Source organism: Myotis lucifugus, unplaced genomic scaffold (assembly GCF_000147115.1).
Source record: "Myotis lucifugus unplaced genomic scaffold, Myoluc2.0 scaffold_975, whole genome shotgun sequence".
Lineage (NCBI taxonomy): Eukaryota > Metazoa > Chordata > Mammalia > Chiroptera > Vespertilionidae > Myotis > Myotis lucifugus.
This window is the reverse complement of record NW_005872023.1, coordinates 48219-63201: the sequence shown is the minus strand read 5'-3', so window position 1 is coordinate 63201 and position 14983 is coordinate 48219. Positions and strand designations below refer to the sequence as shown.

The window sequence follows — 14983 nt, the reverse complement described above, 5'->3', positions numbered from 1 at the left end:
GTGGTCTGTGTTGTACAATGAAGACACGGGTAGCTGTTCCCTGTGGGTAGTGGTCCGTGTTGTACAATGAAGACACGGGTAGCTGTTCCCTGTGGGTAGTGGTCCGTGTTGTACAATGAAGACACGGGTAGCTGTTCCCTGTGGGTAGTGGACCGTGTTGTACAATGAAGACACGGGTAGCTGTTCCCTTGGGTAGTGGTCCGTGTTGTACAATGAAGACACGGGTAGCTGTTCCCTTGGGTAGTGGACCGTGTTGTACAATGAAGACACGGGTAGCTGTTCCCTGTGGGTAGTGGTCCGTGTTGTACAATGAAGACACGGGTAGCTGTTCCCTTGGGTAGTGGTCCGTGTTGTACAATGAAGACACGGGTAGCTGTTCCCGTGGGTAATGGTCCGTGTTGTACAATGAAGACACGGGTAGCTGTTCCCTGTGGGTAGTGGACCATGTTGTACAATGAAGACACGGGTAGCTGTTCCCTGTGGGTAGTGGTCCGTGTTGTACAATGAAGACACGGGTAGCTGTTCCCTGTGGGTAGTGGTCCGTGTTGTACAATGGAGACACGGGTAGCTGTTCCCGTGGGTAGTGGTCCGTGCTGTACAATGAAGACATATCTTACTGGTTCCTTCACTCATGAATGCGTTAAATAAAATCCTTGTGCACACGAGTCACAATTTTACCCTGTAAAAAACATCCCTTAACACTTCCTTAGGCTGTTTCCTAGTCTGCAACATGACTTTTAGGGTCCATTTCACAAAGATTTTTAAAAACCACTGTGTGTGAGATGCCTGATGCAACAAGGAACTGGTTTTCCTCCCCTTTCATTCTTCTATTTTCCCTGCATTTTCTCAACCCCCACGAGGAGACCCTGGGCTAACCCTAAGCCATTTCCGTTCATCCTCTTGGAGCTCTAGCTCCGGGATTTGGACTCTGAGGCCCAGAACCCCAAGGATGCTAAACAGAATTACTAATACCAATAGGACTGGATTTGCTTTGCTCGAAAAGGGTGCAGTACCAGCTCAGGGCAGCAGGTGGCGGCATCTTGGCGCACCATTCTCTTTAGTGCCCAGCTTTTATTTTTTCTTTCTTTCAGGTTTTCCTAGTTCTTTTTTTTTTTTTTTTAAATATATATTTAAAAATATATTTTTACTGATTTCAGAGAGGAAGGGCTACTCCAACCCCCGTCACCCCTGGGAGCCAATGCCCCTCACTGAAGGGGTGCAAAGGCCCTGCCCCTGGCCTTAGGTCAGGACAATACTGTGTGTGACCCACGCTTGGGGCTTGGGTTCCGGAGCCTCAGCCTCGGCTTTACCTGAGCCCGGTCTGGATGGCCCCGCAGCCCCGTCCCCTCCAGGTATCTGCTGAGGAGCCTCCTGCAGTAAACCACGCTCCTTCACTCATGAAAGCGTTAAATAAAATCCTTTCTTTCCCACGATAAAGACTGTCACCCAGAAATACATGTTGGACTGGCTTTCTTGGAAGCCTAGTTCTCTCACCCATTTGAAATAAAACCTTGACAGGGACACACAGTTCGATGGGAGCAGTTTTCGTCCTGAATAGCTCCAACCCTTTTCCTTGACCCAGTCCACCCTGGACCAAGAGTCCCAAGGGCTTTCAAACGCCAGGCCTCTTCGCCTCAGGAGTGAACTTGTAAGAATTCAAAGTCTGGCCCTAGCCGGTTTGGCTCAGTGGCGAGAGCGTCGGCCTGCAGGCTGAAGGGTCCCAGGTTCAATTCCTGGTTAGGGCACATGGCTGTGTTGAGGGCTGGATCCCCAGTGGGGGCATGCAGGAGGCAGCCAATCAATGATTCTCTCTCATCATTGATGTTTCTATCTCTCTCTCCCTCTTCCTTCCTCTCTGAAATCAATTAAAGAAAAAAAAAGAATTCAAAGCCTGGTCTAGAAATCGTCTTTTACCAACAGGGGAGCCACAATGTGTCATTCAAGGGTGCAGCATCATGGATCTTTCATGAACCACAGCCTCTCTCCTCCTGCCTCCTTCCGGGCTCATGGATCAGGTACCACACTGTTCCTAACCGGTCGGCCATGAATCAGCATTGTTCCTTCCTCACATTCCTGTTTCTAAAGCAGCAGATTCGGAGGATTTTATTAGGTTTGATCAAATAATTGAATCGATTCCCCTTCCCCTGGGAAACTGACCTTTAGATCATTTTGCCACCAACTTCCCTTTTGCTTAGACCCCATTCCATCTGCTAAGACCAGTATCGCTCCCTCCGGACTTGCCCTGGACCCAGACACACACAGAGAACTCCCCACCGAAAAGCCCGCTGAGCATCCTTTAAAACCTCCGACCCCCTGTGCCTGGGTGCTGGCGCCATTTGGTGCCGGAAGCCATTCCATCCTTGCTGCTTGACACAGTCGCTGCAGGGAAGAAACATCTGCACAGCATATGTTCCAAGGGACCTGGCGTATATGGCATACTGTTCTTAATATGTTTGCTCCCCTTCTTAGCGCTATGTGTTCTAACCAGGGCCACCTCCCCGAGAAAGGTTGTTGCCCCAGGTGGGGATGTTTCCCTGGAGTTAGGGATTAACGGGACTAGGTGTTATGCCCAGATTTCAGGATCCCCAAGAAACCACATCAGGGAGCCAGCCAGTCCGATGCAAAAGCATAAGAGTCTTTATTCGAGCTAGCTCGGCTCCCCCACCTTGCCGAAGCAGCGACAGGAAGCAGAGAGAGAGATAACTCTGTGTGGAGATGGGTTATATAGGGGGAGTTGGAGGAAGGGGAGGAGAAAGGACTGTGCTCTGCCGATTGGCCAGGCACAAGTCTGTGTCTTGTTCCTGGGTGTGGCTAGCAGAGGCTTAGACTTCCGGGAAGAAGCTCCTTGCCAAGCACGTGGCCAAGGTAAGATGGAGCACTTACCCTGGGGCAAGGTGGAGGGCCTAGCCCTCGCCCTTTCACTAGGGAAGGGAATAAATCAGTAAAACCCCCTTGTGTTACAGAAATACCGTGTACTACTTATGAGGAACTTAGACTAAGACTGTTAGCAATAAATTTAGGACTTGCTAGGCCAGTGATGGTGAACCTTTTGAGCTCGGCATGTCAGCATTTTGAAAAACCCTAACTTAACTCTGGTGCCGTGTCACATATAGAAATTTTTTGATATTTGCAACCATAGTAAAACAAAGACTTATATTTTTGATATTTATTTTATATATTTAAATGCCATTTAACAAAGAAAAACCAACCAAAAAAATGAGTTCGCATGTCACCTCTGACACGCGTGTCATAGGTTCACCATCACTGTGCTAGGCCCACATCCTCAGGGGTCTACCCACCAGAGAAAGTACCAAAGCCTATACCCCCCAAAACCCACCGACGCAGGGCAGTCCCAGGGAAGACCACCAGCAACCCTAAAAGGACAACCATCAAACAGCTAAAGAAATACTGCTGCAAACAATGCAGGCAGCCTCTTATCTACAAATCTTATGGGAGCCATGCGAGCAGAAAGACTTACACTAAGTGCCAGGCAGGTAGTTAATCACCATAACTACGAACTACGAACAATCGTGCTTAAGCTACATAACCTTTACTTGGGCCATAGAATAGGATAATCTCCTTCAGTTATTTCCTTGTAGCTTAACAGCAGAGCAGTAGAATGGTGACCTTGGAATAGAGATAACAAACTAGCCCTTATAATGGAACACAGAGACTAACCTTTAGAATAGAATGTAGAAACATAGACAATAGATAAGATTAAAATCAACAGAGCCAGATTGAGGTAAGATTTTTAGCAAAGGTCAGATAAGAAGCTATAAACATAAAACAAGGAACCGTAGGAGGTCAAAGGAGGACCCAAAACATACCATGATGTGACTGTAGAGGCATGCTTATAGAATCGAGTAGTATAAGTATAGCTGCAACAGGGCAATAAAAAAGAACCTGCCTATGCTGATCATCTGAACGCTGTCTCCGTGTCCTTCATTCTTCGCCGACGCCGTCCACACCTTTGGGAACCCCTGGACCGCTGGGGCTGGACCCCGGCAATTTGGGGGCTCAGCCCATCAGGTTTCCAGATGACCTCATAGATTTATAATTCTCTATCACTTTCAGCCTCGTATGTACCTCCTTTGGTGACCCTAACAGATTTAACAGGTTCAAGTACAACTCGAACACGGCCGCATTTCCTGCTGGACCACCTCTGTCCCACGCGGAGCTCCTAGCTCAGCAGTGTCTGTCTGTGCTCCTGCTGCAGTGAGGACGCACTGGGGGATTTCTGAAGTTTATGAAAAGGAGTCGGTAACAGGGTGCAACAGTGGCGCCTGCCCGAGGGGGTGCTGCAGGGACCGGGAGGGTGACGGGGCGGGAGGGAGGTCTGTGCCAGGCGCGGGAGGTCTGGGGTTTACTCTGGGGAGGCTGGCAGCGGTCCCGGTCCGGTGTGCGGCTCTCCCAGCAGCCTCACCCGGCCTGGCGGTCGGTACCTAAAGCAAAGGTCACCTACAGGCCATGCGCCAGGCAAACGCCTGTGTTCCCAGGAGGGACGGCACCATTCACGCCCGAGGGTGTAAACTTTGTCCTCAGAACTGTTTGCAAATAGTTTATCCGCACACACGGATTATCACATTCTGGGCAGGGGCGCCCAGCGGCAGGGAACCAGGCACCGGAGGCCTGTCCTGGCCCCTCACACGCACATACCAGGCACCACGAGATCCGAGAGCAAACGGCACACCCAGGACGAGGCGCAACCGAGCTTCCTCCACACGCTGAGCTGGCCTGAGGGAACAGCAGGCCCCGTGCCCACCACGCACGCAGGCACCGCACCTGAGTGACGGGCAAACGCCGGGCACGGCCGCGCCCCTCGTGAGCGGAGAATTCCTCCCCAACTTCGCTGGTTGTTTTGGGGGCGTCACAAACGGCCATGGTGCTCAGTACCCCAGAGTGAGGGGCGAAGGAAGTGGTAATCACATCCAGGCGACAGGATGCGAGTGGGGAAGAGGCCTGGCCAGCGGGGGTGTGGGGGGCAGGTGGGTTTCTGCGGGGGCAGCACTGAGACCACCCGCGCAGTGCCCTTTATCCCAGGGCTGGGTGCAGGACACGCGGGTCACGGTCCCCTTTCGCCGGGTGTTAGGAAACACGCGCACCCACGCAGCTCACAGCACCTCCTTCCTGCCTCTTGTCCGCCAGCCGCCGGGCTGGAAACGAGGGGTGAGTGTCGGGCTAATGCTCCCCCTCCTGTGAGTACCCGCCCAGGACAGGAGCAGAGAAAGGCCTGGAGGCCTCGGTGCCGCCTGCCTGGCGGCCCGCCCCTCAGATCGGATCGCAGACCCGGCTCTCCTGCGGTCAGATGAGTAACCCTTCCTCACCTCCCTGTCCGGGCATGTTTTCTCCGCTTTCTCCCTGAGGTCTGTCCTCCAAGTCTCGTTTGTTTAATAATTTGCATCTGTTTAACTTGCTTTTTCTTGCCCTGTGTGCCAATTATTTGGATTTCAACAAAGACTATCCTCTTTTTTTCATATTATCTAATAAAATATATATTTTTATATATTTTATTGATTTTTTACAGAGAGTAAGGGAGAGGGACAGAGAGTCAGAAACATCGATGAGACAGAAACATCGAACAGCTGCCTCCTGCACACCCCCCACTGGGGATGTGCCCGCAACCAAGGCACATGCCCCTGACCGGAATCGAACCTGGGACCCCTCGCCCACAGGCCAACACTCTATCCACTGAGCCAAACCGGTCAGGGCTCTAATAAAATATTTTAATTTAAAAATCATGGTGGTTTTTCGGGGGTTGGTTTTGGTCCCAGAACATCTTTTTAATGTTCTAATAGAATCTCCTTAAAAGGACTCTCACTACGGCTTGGTTAGGGTTCGCATCTGGCCCTCCCCTCTCTCTGCCAGTGGGTGACAGCCAGGTGCTCAGCGTGAACTTCCTCTCGGGTTGTGCAATGTCCCTACATGAGCGCTCTTGCCTGTCTGCCTAGAGCTCTGCCCCCTCAGCACCCAGGCCAGCCGTCTCTCCTTATTGTCTAACCTGGGGGGCGGGGGGCGAGCTCAGGGTGGGGCAGGCGTAGTAGCTGCCGCACCCCCTCCCTTCCTGCCAGGTCATCTCTTTGAAGTAATCGGCAGCCAGGGAGGCCAGTGGCCGGGGCTTGGCAAGGACACCTGGGCTCAGGGAGCCCCGGGGGAGGAGGCAGGTAAGGACTTGATCTGTTCGGTGCGGAGGTGAGGGGCTCTCACCAGGGACCAGCCGCGAAGAGGAGAAGAGGGAAGTGAGCCTGAGCACGCACCGCACCCTGAAAGTGCAGCCCCGGGGCCTGGGGGGACTCAGACAGAAAGGGGAAGGGCGGCCGGTCTGCACAGTCCCAGGGCGCCGGGAGCTTCCCTCACCCGCCCCATGTGCACACACACACCCAGTTTCCACTGCGTCTATTTGGTCAGCGCCCCTCTCAGAGGGTGCCGAGCGTCCCCCAGGCGGTCAGGTGACCAGGCAGCCTGTCACTGGAACTGTCCGTTGGGGACAATGTCCCTGTGCTGCTGCCGCGGGGTATTTGCGGAAAGATCTGTACAAAATGTTTCTAACAGGTGCGTCCGTAACAGCTTGAAACTGGGAAACGCCCAAGTGTCCATCACCGAGGGAGGGGATTAAAGACGTGGGGTTCCATCCCGCGGGACGGGAAGTGCTCCCAGGGAAAGGGCACAGCCCGAGGCGCACACCTCCCAAAGGAGTGGCCACGTTTTTGTGAAGGTTGAGGACATTGACAGCTGATTTATTGTCAGGGCACACGCCGGGAGGGCAACGAGGGGACGTTGTGGGTAACGGAAACGTCTGTATGTCGCTCGGGTGTGGGTTCCAAGGATACAAGCGATGATCAGACTCCATTAAATACAGACTAAGGTCGATGTATTTCACGGCCCATAAATTATTCCTCAATTGAAAAATAGGGGGTGGTAAAAAGCAGCCACTGTAATTCACGTTAACGGAGGAGAAAGAGAAAATTAATACGATGACTTCAATTGAAGCAGGGAATGGGTTGACAAAATTCAACACCCATTCGTATTTTATTTTATTTATTTTTTGGCTAATCCTCACCCGAGGATATTTTTCCATTGATTTTTAGAGAGATTGGGAGGGAGGAGGAGAGACAGAGAGAAAAACATCGATGTGAGATATTGGTTGCCTCCTGCACATGCTCCTACTGGGGGCCGGGGATCGAGCCTGCAACTGTGGTCCTTGCCCTTGACCGGAATCGAACCCGGGACCCTTCTGTCTGCAGGCCGACGCTCTATCCACTGAGCCAAACCAGCTAGGTCCATATTTTTCAATAGATTAGGACAGTGGTCGGCAAACTCATTAGTCAACAGAGCCAAATATCAACAGTACTTCTTCAAAATAGACTCGCCCAGGCCGAAAACCGACTTCTGCGCATGGGCCACGAAGTTTCAATCGCACTGTACGTACGCGCCCGTGTGGTATTTTGTGGAAGAGCCACACTCAAGGGGCCAAAAAGCTGCATGTGGCTCGAGAGCCGCAGTTTGCCGACCACGGGATTAGGAGGAAAGGGGAGCTTCTTTCATCTGGTACAGAACAGCTACCAAAAAAGTTAAGCCAGCAACAAATATGCTGAATGGCAAAATATTAAAATCTTTCCCCCTGAGACTGGACAAAAGCTAAGATGCCAGCTGTCACTCCGACTATTCAACAGTGACCTGGGTGTCCTGCCCCTTCAAAAAGGCACAGGAAAGACATAAAATGCATAAGGATGGAAAAGCCATTGTTGACATGATCATGCACACAAAAATCCAAAATAATCTACAAACCATTACAGTGCCTTAGCAAGGTCTCTAGATACAAAGCCAAGGCAACCGACCACCATGCCTCTATGTGTCAGCAACAATCCAATGAGAAATGAACATAAACAACATTATTTTGAGAAACGATTTTTTTCAAATAACATCAAAAAGCACCAAACAGGAACAAAGCTAAGGGGAAATGTACACGGGTCTCCACACTGAAAACTATGAAACATTGAGAAACGAAAGACCCCGAGTAAATGGAACTATAGACTATGTTCATGGATTGGAAGTCCAATATTGTTCAGACATCACATCCACCAAAACTAATCTATAGATTTAATATGACCCCAATAGGTGCTTGTATAAATCAACAAGCTGATTCTAAAATGCACGTGGAAGACAACAGTATGGTGATGGCCAGAGAGAAAGGGGGTGGGCAGAGGTAGAAGAGGGTAAAGGGGGGATAAATGATGATGGAAGGAGACTTGACTTGGGGTGGTGACCACATAATACGACATACAGATGATGCATCACAGAATTATACACTGAAACCTATATAATTTTATTAACCAATGTCACCCCAATAAATGCAAAAAAAAAGTAAAAAATAAAATCTAAAAACAATCAAACAAAAAATAAATAAGATGCATGTGGAAATGCAGAAGGCCAAGAGCAGCCAGGGCGACACAGGAAAACCACAGGGCGGAAGCCTGACCCTGCCAGGGACCAGATGTTCACCCAGCAGCGCTAATTAAGGCAATGTGCGGCTGGCCCCGGAGCGACTGACCGACAAGAGTCCGACAAGATGAAGAAACAGAACTCGCTGCCGGCGGAACTGCCCTGAAGGAAGGGGTGGCGGCAGGTCTTCACGCGGAAAGGAAAGGGTCCGAGAAGGGAGCGTGGAGCATTGGGACGAAGAAAAAACAAGGGGAGGAGTCAAAATATGGGTAAAAATAGACATGTCCTTCTCCTCTTGAGTTTTCCCACTTATGTTCGATGGTTAACACAGACATAGCACAGTCTGACGCGGTTCTAAATGCACGTAGAGTAAATATTTAAGATAACGGGGAGCATTTGAGATCTTGCTCCCAAGCATGTGTTGTCAGTTTGGCAAAAAACACAGAACAAAAAAACAAACAAAAAAACCCCCACAAACAAACAAAAATACTCTCCTATAAAAATTTCCAAAAAAAGATAAATATTTAAGGCAATTGTATTAGAAAGGTAAAGAATAAAGTGACCTAAACAGAGGTCAGGTGTGTATACTTGTACAAACTAGTAAAGTGTGGTAAGCACAGATTGTAACCCACATATAAATAACATAATGCCTAGAGCAAGCACTTAAAAAGCACTTACAAAGACAGGCTCGAAAACACGATAAATCTAAAGGGAATGCTGCCCGGCCGGTGTGGCTCAGTGGTTGAGCATCAACCCATGAACCAGGAGGTCACCAGGATGCCCTGTCAAGGCACATGCCTAGCCACTCTGTTCTGTGTTGAGTCTCCTTTCTTTACCCCCTGTCTTCTGTTTCCTAGTTTCCACTCTCATTTTGGTGGAGCAAGTCCTCTGGTAGCTTCCTTTTGAAAAGGAGTAGGAGAGAGAAAGAGTTTTAAAGACATTAATGCAGAAAAAGCCTTATTCCTCCACTACATTGATAGCATGGCTAGGTATGGAATTCTAGAACAAGATTTGTTTTCCTTCATAGTTTTTAAGACATTTCTCCTTTGCTTTTTGGTCTCTACTTTTGTCTTTGAGGAATCCAAAGTCATTCTTTTTTTCTTTAAAAAAAATATTTTATTGATTTTTTACAGAGAGGAAGGGAGAGAGAGAGAGAGTTAGAAACATCCATGAGAGAGAAACATTGATCAGCTGCCTCCTGCACTCCCCCTACTGGGGATGTGCCTGCAACCAAGGTACATGCCCTTGACGGGAATCGAACCTGGAACCCTTCAGTCCCTGGGCCGCAGGCCGATGCTCTATCCACTGAGCCAAACCAGTTAGGGCCAAAGCCATTTTTGATCATTTTCATGTAACTTGGTTTTCTCCCTCTGGAATCTTGTAGAATCTTCTCTGGGCATTGTGGGCCCTTTTCATGCTAGAAACTCATGGCCTTCAATGCTGGGAAATTTTATGGAATAATTTTCATTGATGATTTGTACCCTTCCATTTTTCTCTCTCTTTCTAGGACTTTTTAAAAAATATATATTTTTATTGATTTCAGAGAGGAAGGGAGAGGGAGAGATAGAAACATCGATGCTGAGAGAGAATCACTGGTCAGCTGCCTCCTGCACACCCCACACTGGGGATTGAGCCTGCAACCCGGGCATGTGCCCTTGGCCGGAATCGAACCTGGGACCCTTCAGTCCGCAGGTCGATGCTCTGTCCACTGAGTCAAACGAGCTAGGGCTAGAACTTTTATTATTTGGGTATTGGGCCTCCTATAATTTTTCTTTTTAAAAAAAATATATTTTATTGATTTTTTTACAGAGAGAAAGGGAGAGGGATAGAGAGTTAGAAACATCGATCAGCTGCCTCCTGCACGCCCCCCACTGGGAATGTGCCCGCAACCCAGGTACATGCCCTTGACCGGAATCGAACCTGGGACCCTTCAGTCCGCAGGCCGACGCTCCATCCACTGAGCCAAACCGGTTACGGCCCTATAATTTTTCTTATTTTTTTTCCCTATTTATCTCCTTTACCTTCCTTTCTGGAAGTATTCAGAACTCACACATTCCCTTAACATGCCCGACTCCATTAGCCACCACATCTTCAATGCTGCTTGGTATCCTTCAGACCAAGCAAGACTCCACTGAACTCTCCAGTGGGAAAAACCTCTGGCCTGTTGCCAGGGCTGGGCGGGCAGACAAGTGGCTAAAGAGTGTGTGGAAATGAATCATCCTAACAGCTTTCCACCAGTCCTGACTGCAGTTACCCCTTCATCCCGTTTCCAAAATGCCCAACATTCCTAACCCGTTCGTATAAACTGCTTCGGTTCTTGGCTTCCCACCAAAAACTGAGTATTCAGCTATTTTGAAAAGCGAAATCTGGTACCTCTTATCTTCTGCTTTGAATTTCCGGGATTGTGTTGCTGTGGCCTCCAATCCTCTCCTCCCTGACTTTGTGGGTTTATGCTTTTAAAAATTCCTGTATTAGCATCTGAGTGGGGTTTCAGGAAGGAATGTAATTGGATGCAGATGTCCACTCTGTCATCGTCATCCAGAAGCCTGTGAAGAATGTTTAGTGTTTTTAGTTTAATGATCTTTTAAAATTTTACTATAGCCCTAGCCAGTTTGGCTCAGTGGCTAGAGCGTCGGCCTGCAGACTGAAGGGTCCCGGGTTCAATTCGAGTCAGGGCACAGGCCTAGGTTGCAGGCTTGGTCCCCAGTAGGGGGTGTGAAGAGGCAGGCGATCTATGATTCTCTCTCATCATTGATGTTTCTCTCTCTCTCTCCCTCTCCCTTCCTCTCTGAAAGCAATAAGAATTTATTTTAAAAAATAAAATAAAATTTTACTATAAGCCTCTTCGTCAGCTGGGCTCTGATAAGCAAGTGCCGCCATGTGGTTCCAGGGCCCACATCTGCACGTACGGTTACGCACACTGTCATCCTTTAACTCCCACCATGGCTCTCGACCTGGAGGGCAGGGCTTTCCGCTACATGTGCTCTCACGCTCGCAAAATCGCTGTCAGCGATGTGGACCCACAGACACTCTTCAAGCAGAGGAGAGAGATGGTGGGTCTCCACCTCATGTAAATCCCAGTGGCCGCGAGCTGAGTGACAAGTGAACTTGGAAGGACAAAAGGGAAGACAGGGCGTGAATCAGAAGACAACTGTATTGCAAGCAGAGGCAGCCACGGGCATGTAGTAGGGCTGGAGGGATGAACACAGATTTGGAAAGTATTTAGGACCGAGATGGCAAATGGGCTCAATCTGGATTCCAAACTAATAATAAAAAAAAATGCTGGGAATAGTTTTAAGTACCATAGATTAAAAATACTGAAAATCACTATGATTTATTTTAAAGTAGTTAATGCATTAGAATAAATACAATATTATGGCAGCGCAATTGAGATGAATGATAAAATCATTTTAGATTTTGTAATTTTAACATCTTTGTTTCCTATTGTTAGCATGACCAATTGCAACTGTGCAAACCTTTATCGCTTGCACTGAATAATACAAGTAGGCAAATAAATTGTCTGCTGTCAAAACTGGCTTCTCGTTTCTGACAAATCATTTATCTTCTTAAGAAATTAACATTTCCAAGAGGTTGAAAAAAACCTCTCAGTAATAGGTCTATAGAAAAAAAACATTTAAAATCCTTTTAAATCTTGAAAGGCTTTGGGCTCTAATTGTCTGAATCACAAGCGCTAATCCCAGCCCTAGAACATCGCAGCTAATATTGAAAATTCAGTCACCAACCGTGTTCTCTTTTTGCAAGCTCAGTTTCGACCCAGCTCAGTTCAGTGCATACATTTGTCTTCTTACAGATTCCTGAAATACAACGGGAACAATGTCCATCATGGCTTTTTTTTTTTCTTCATAAAATAATTAATCACCAGCCGAAACCGGTTTGGCTCAGTGGATAGAGCGTCGGCCTGCGGACTGAAAGGTCCCAGGTTCGATTCCGGTCAAGGGCATGTACCTGGGTTGCGGGCACATCCCCAGTAGGGGGCGTGCAAGAGGCAGCTGAATCGATGTTTCTAACTCTCTATCTCTCTCCCTTCCTATCTGTAAAAAATCAATAAAATATATTTTAAAAAAAATAATTAATCACCTAAAAATGGTTCTGATTCCAATGACAAACCCAGGCTGTGATATGTAATTACAACATCTAATAAATGTTGATTAGGAACTTACTTGAAATTCATGCCATTTCAGATGGTGAGAAATAAACGAATCTTTGTGTTTTTACAAAGATCTTACACAGGATTGTTTTAGAACACGGAATACTTGAAGTTTTCATTACTCAGGTTTGTAAAACCATAATCCACCTCTTAAGGGAAAAGTATCTATATATACTTTTCAAGATTTTAATTCAACTTAATGATGACCTTCTATTTCTAAAGAAGGTCTATTTCACATTCAGACAAAGAAATAAATTTAACTTGATGAGATGGTATACAAAACAAACATTCAAACAAAGTAAAAAGAATTGAGTAACGAGCTGCCATTTGCAGCTCCTATAGATAATAATCTATATAATTATTAATATCACATAATAATGATCAACTCCGCGCCAATCTTGCATACGTAGGGTGATCAGCGGGCACTGAGTGGAGCTTAACTGCTGGGTGGCCAGGGAAAGAGATGAACAGACCCGCCCATCACTGCCTCCGGGGGACAGTGAGTGCACGGAACTGCTCCTCCCTGCAGAACAACATCAAACAACACCTCAAGGGAGTGGGGTGGGCACTTCACAAAAACAAGCCTGCCAATCACTTAACAGACAAGCAAATCACAAGCCTGGGGGGGACAAGGGGAGGGGGTGTACAGTTACCAGTACCCAGAGTTGCTACAATATATTATCTAAAATGTCCCATTTCTTCTTTTTAAAAAAAATATATTTTTGCCCTGGCTGGTTTGGCTCAGTGGATAGTGTCGGCCTGCAGACCAAAGGGTCCCGGGTTCGATTCTGGTCATGGGCATGTATGTACCTTGGTTGTAGGCTCCTCCCTGGCCCGGGCCCTGGTCAGAGTGCGTGCAGGAGGCAACCAATTGCTGTGTTTCTCTCACATCGATGTTGTTCTCTGTCTTTCCCTCTCTCTTCCACTCTCCCTAGAAATAGCCTCACCCTAGCCGGTTTGGCTCAGTGGATAGAGCATCAGCCTTCGGACTGAAGGGTCCCAGGTTTGAGTCCGGTCAAGGGCACATGCCCAGTAGGGGGTGCGCAGGAGGCAGCCTATCAATGATTCTCCCTCGTCATTGCTGTGTCTATCTTTCTCTCCCTCTCCCTTCCTCTGTGCCCTGACCAGAAATAGAACTGGGACCTCTGGTTCATAGGTTGATGCTCAACCACTGAGCCACACTGGCCGGGCAATGCATTTTTTAAAAATTATGAGAACTGAGACTAAATGACCCATTCCTGACCACTGGCACGGGCTCCAGGAAGCTTTGGGAAGGACTTGCAATTGGCTAGGTGAGAGCAGACAGGTGAGAACAGAAAGCTGGGGAAGGTCCTGACCGTTGGGGGCGCTGGGGTATTTCACAGGTTTCAGGTCTCTGACCAGGAACACTGCCCCCTGGAGACTATCCCATCTCACCGACTGTCACCACATGGGGGGGGGGGGCACTGGGTCAAGAGCACAGGTGCCCAAACTGCCCCTCCTCCTGGTGGCACGGAAGCCCCCGCCAGGCCTCTCAGGTGCCCCCCCTGCGGCGGAGACCCCCAGCTTGGCCTCGTTTCCTAAAGGGATGCAGTGCGATGAGGGTCCTGGCCGCCAAGGACAGTCACCAAGTGAGTGGGCGCCCAGCCGCAGCCCCTCCCCCAGCCCCTCCTGCAGGCTCTGCCCACCGTCAACCGGGCGCATCCCGGGTGCTCCTCCATCCGCCCGCTCTCAGCTGTCAGGTGAACCGGCTCATTACACCCAATTCCCCAAATTCTGGAAAGGCCCGAGGTGTCCCGCCCCAACTAGTCTTTCCTTTTATATATATTTGTATTGATTTCAGAGAGGAAGGAAGAGGGAGACAGAAACATCAATGATGAGGGAGAGTCATGGACCGGCTGCCCCTGCACGCCCCACACTGGGGATGGAGCCCGCAACTGCCCTGATCGGGAATCAAACCGTGACCTGCTGTTCATGGGTCGGCGCTCAACCAGAGCCACGCTGGCCGGGCTACACCGACTCTTCCTTCCGAGGGGGGCCAACCACCGGCCTCGGGAATTCGGGAGTCACGGGTGCCCCCCCTCCCAGGACAGACGCAGGGCGAGGCCTCGGCGGCAGGTGGGTGCCTCCCCTGGACGGCACCGGAAGGCGCCCGGCCCAGGCCCAGGCTGGACGCAGGCGGGAGCGCAGCGGAGGTGCCCGCAGCTCCAGGGCCTCCGGGCACAGGGCGGAGCCAGGGGCGCGGGCAGCTCAGGGCGGGGCGGGGCGACACTCCCGCCTCCCGCTCCACCCGGTGGTGGGGGTGGCTTCCGGAGGCCTGGGCGGGCAGGGCGGGGAGACCGCGAGGCGAAGCGGGGCCGGGGCGGCCGGCAGGCCGTGCCTCCGGGAAGCCGGCTG

General features: G+C 49.5%; 1 long non-coding RNA gene across 3 annotated transcripts; it reads right to left on the bottom strand.

The window, feature by feature from the left end:
• Positions 1 to 8455: 8455 nt before the first annotated feature.
• On the bottom strand, positions 8456 to 12285 carry LOC111824147. 3 transcript variants are annotated; one of them, XR_002827246.1, is made up of 3 exons: positions 12179 to 12285; positions 10813 to 10985; positions 8456 to 8625 (listed from the first exon to the last, which is right to left on the bottom strand). It is a non-coding gene; the product is annotated as an uncharacterized LOC111824147 (long non-coding RNA). The 3 variants fall into 3 exon arrangements; XR_002827248.1 differs by lacking the exon at positions 8456 to 8625 and adding an exon at positions 9680 to 9948; XR_002827247.1 differs by lacking the exon at positions 8456 to 8625 and adding an exon at positions 9680 to 9879.
• Between the last annotated feature and the right edge of the window lie 2698 nt (positions 12286 to 14983).